This window comes from Crocuta crocuta, unplaced genomic scaffold (genome assembly GCF_008692635.1).
Source record: "Crocuta crocuta isolate KB4526 unplaced genomic scaffold, BGI_CrCroc_1.0 scaffold189, whole genome shotgun sequence".
In the NCBI taxonomy this organism is placed as follows: domain Eukaryota; kingdom Metazoa; phylum Chordata; class Mammalia; order Carnivora; family Hyaenidae; genus Crocuta; species Crocuta crocuta.
The window spans coordinates 3,747,952-3,752,434 of record NW_027551564.1 but is presented as its reverse complement, the minus strand read 5'-3'; positions in this window follow the sequence as shown (position 1 = coordinate 3,752,434).

The window sequence follows — 4,483 nt, the reverse complement described above, 5'->3', positions numbered from 1 at the left end:
TAAATTGAGTAAATTCATAAAGTTGTTATTAATTAAAAGATGAATTGAATTTCAAAAGGTGGAGTGGAAGACATTTCCAGGCAGCAAAGGCTGAATGAATAAAAATGCAAAGACATATTTTAGCGAACAACCAGTCATCCAATGGACCTAGGTATCAGAGGATTGGTGCTTGCAAGTTGGGTGGGAGTCAACACCAGAGCTAGAATGAATTTAACCTAACTACTAGGCCCTGGAGTGGATTTAAGAAGCCAGTAATAAAGTACTATTGCTATAGCTGCTTTGGATAAAGAGGTGGAAGCACTGGCGGCTAAGGGTTTTGTATTTTGGTCGGGTAATTTCCAAGTGTGAGATCTTAGAAAGGAGACAGGTGTCGAATGGCTGAGTAAATAATTTTGGTTATTGTGAACTCAATGCTCTTTAGCTTAGAAGGGTGTTGAACTACAACCAGGGGCTGTGGTAGGGCTGCTGTCCTGTCTTGATACCTTTGATCTCAGGGACTTACGGATTTATTGACTTGTTTGTGTGTGTGATTTTATATAGCTGTTTTTCATTTTTAGCTTTGGAAACATGTAACTCCTCGCTAAGGCTAAAAGCAAAAAGATAAAAGACAAAAACTGTAGAAAGATCTCGGGACAATCACTTGGGTCTTTTACATTAAACAAATAAAGGAACCTACTTGTGCATTTTGAAGACTATCCCATGGACTTATGGTTTCAGCTCCAATATTTTGAAAAGAGCTTGGAAGTCATCACTCCCATCCTTACAGAAAAAAAAAAAAGCCAAAAACATTGGAAATCAACAACTTTTCCAGAACCCATCAGAGAACTAAAATCACAGGACAAATTGTCACACCGGAAGCTGGAGAGGTAAGCAAATCCAGAGAGGCAGAGCCACTATCTGCTTCCGTAGAATAGGAACCACATAAAACTGGGGTCCCTATAACAACAGTGAATTCTAACTGAGATCTGCAAGAGTCAGACTCCCTTTCAGGAAGAATATTTAGAGAAGCCTAAGTCAATAGAGGATACAAAAATCAAGGGCACTAGAAGAGTTGGAAACCTCTGACCCACAGTAACAGCAAGAATTAAATAGAGCCCAACTTCTAGGTTGATTAACAGAATATCTCACATTAAGGCCTATTTCTCTCAGCACCTATTATCTCATACATTATGTCTAGCTTACAACAAAATGCTACAAGGCATGGGAAAACCAAGGGAAAAAAATGCAGCCTGAAGAGACAAAGCAAGCATCAGAACCAGATTCAGATATGACGGAGTTGTTGGAATTGTCAGACGAAGACAGTCAGTCATGCTTTGTCACTATTTGGCATTACTACTCATTCCTTGAGGTTTACATACCACAAATCCTGAATCATGTTTGAAGCACTAATAATTGCAAAATAAGACTCTTAAAAGCCACAAGTATATAAACGAATGTATACATGTAGAAACATCACAAGAACCAGTCGCAGAAGTTCTGCAGAGAAATCACATACCTGCTTCCCTGCAGAACAGTTGTTATCTGAAGAAAAAGCCAACATCTCCCAGAAGAAGCCAGACTAATGTTCTAGAGTATAATCCTGTAAAGTTTGCTGTCCTAAGCTATTTTCTCAAATGTTGGGGTGGGGGAGGGTGTGGTATAGAGGGAAAGGGAAGGAAATGATGCATTTGGCATGTTGTAAAGCTCGATTTGTCATCACTTTCAATGGTTTAGAAACTTCTAGCCAATATAGTTATCAGCACATAGGAAAGGGTTTATATTTAATATCGTTTCCCCTGGAAACCTCCAGTTTTTCCAGCTAAGCTTTGTCCTATTGCTCAGTTGTTTTGGTTCACTCTGATTTATTGCTGAGCTCATGAATCATTTGTCTCTCTCATATAAGAAAAAAAAATCCTTACTATTGATTTCCATTCTATATCAGTGGCTGTGTGTGGCTCACTGGATGATAACTTCAGCCGTAGGCTGTAAGCCTGAGACTCGAGAGACTGATGTGTAGAGTACAATGACAGGAATTCAGGTTAGCATGCAACAGAGTTTCTATTTCCCCAGAGATTCTTGTGTGGAAGACAAGGGAAATGCACTGACGTTATTAGCGATGTATTTATAACAGCCGGCACTCCCACCCTCGCTTCCATTGTTGAACTGCCATTGTTATTTCCATAAAAGTCACACTAGGCTGTTTCAAGTTTATACAGATGATTTACTTCCACACTTGCAAGAGTGAGAAATGGTTCTTTAAAACAAGCATTTACTTGAAAAAATGTTCAAACAAGTCCTATGGGGATACAGGATGGAGAAGGCAATCTAAGACCATTCTTAAAAGCCTCAACATAATGATGGAAGCTTTTCTAAATGAAAAGACTTTCGGCTAAAGTCAACATTGTTCACAATTCCAAATGTGACAAATTAAAGAATATTTATTTATTTAAAGTTTTTATTTATTTACTTTGAGAGAGAGTGTGTGCGAACAGGGGAGGAGCAGTGAGAGAAGGAGATTCACAATCAGGCTCTGCACTGCCAGCACAGAGCCCAACATGGGGCTCAAACCCATGAACTGTGAGATCATGACCTGAGCCAAAGCCACGAGTTGGACACTTAACCAACTTAGCCACCCAGGCGCCCTAAGAGTATGTATTTAAATTGGAGATTTATTTGAGCCCTTTATTATCATGACCACACGCATAGTAATAACACTAAAGATAATTTCATTGATTTAATACTGACTTTGCCTCATTTGACAATAAAGAGATGGGTTTTTATTGGACTTCCTATTGGATAGCCATCTGAAAAATTTTAAGATAAACCAAATTTATTTTTAGTTTTATAAAACTTTCTAAACATATCCCTGTCAAATATATGTGGTGAACTTCTTAATAGCAATTAGAAAGGAGTGGTTACTGGTTGTCAGAGCACACTCAACTAATTTTGTCCTAAAGGTATCTCCGTCTTGACTTCTTAAAGGTGTCTTGCAAGCCACATTTGATATTGCTTTCGGTGATCAACTAGTCTAATTCTTCTAAGTTTCTGATATTATGGATAAAAATATAGAAAGGTGCAAGTAAGGTTTGTTTTTGGTTAAACTACATCTCTTTTGGGTTCAAACTACAGTCAATAGCGTGGTAATAACACACTTGTGTTTGGGTGTCTGAGAAATTTGACTTAAATCTCTGCTCTAAAAATAAAATTTAACTTGGGGGCGCCTGAGTGGCTCAGTTGGTTAAGGGTCCGACTTCAGCTCAGGTCATGATCTCACAGTTTGTGAGTTTGAGGCACGCGTTGGGCTCTGTGCTGACAGCCCTGAGCCTGGAACCAGCTTCAGATTCTGTGCCTCCCTCTCTCTCTGCCCCTCCCCTGCTTGCACTCTTGTCTACCTCTCTCTCAAAAATAAACATTAAAATTAAAAAAAAAAAATTAGGGCACCTGGGTGCAGTCAGTTAAACGTCCGACTTTGGCTCAGGTCATGATTTCACAGTTCATGAGTTTGAGCCCCATGTTGGGCTCTGTGCTGACAGTTAAGAGCCTGGAGCCTGTTTCGGATTCTGTGTTTTCCTCTCTCTCTCTGCCTCTCCCCTGCTCATGCTCTCTCTCTCAAGAATAAATAAACATTAAAACAATTTTTTAAATTAAAAAAAAAATTTACCCTGGGCCTGGACATCCATATAGCCTCCCTGAGGTCCATGTTTTTATGGAAGCTTGGGAGTAGTTGCATAATGCAGAGCTTAGTACATGACAAGGTGCTGCAATTAATTCTCCTTGCCTTCGTATGCTTGTGTTCTTTTTGTTTGTTTGCTTTTCCATAAGCTATGGTTCTTAAAGAGCTTTTCAAATGGAAGACTGATAATGAGGGAATCTGAAGGAGTTCACATCTGATAGATGGCTTCTATTTTCTCAGTGAAGTGGGAACTTATCAAGACTGTATAGTGTAATGAAGATAGAAATGAAGGCTTAGAATAGCTATTGTGCCCTGTCTATCCGAGTTTGGTATCTTTATTATATGAATCTTGATGTTCTGGTTTCTCAGGATTTGTAGCAGTCATGACTCTACATTTTACCTAAGAAAACCACAGCCAGATAGTTGGTGAGATGATCAATGCAAATGGAAATCAGAGTAGAAATTATGCTTTCTTTATCCTTTATAATGTTCTCCCAAAGCTGAAAAAAAATATACTCTTGGAGGTAAGACATAGTGATTACCACACTGTTATTCATTGTATTCATTTGTTCACTACTTTATTTAGCAAACATGACCTGGTAGTTCATTTTTTTCATCAGCGAATAATGTATCCATTGTACCAGTTTGTTTACACATTCACCTATTGAAGGACGTTTTGGTGGCTTCTATGTTTTGACAATCATGCATGGGTAGGTTTCTGCGTAGATGTAACTTTTCTATTATTCTGAGTAATTACCAAACAGCATGATGGCTGGGTCACGTGGTAGGTGTATGCTTCGTTTTGTGAGAATTGCCAAAGTAACATTCCAT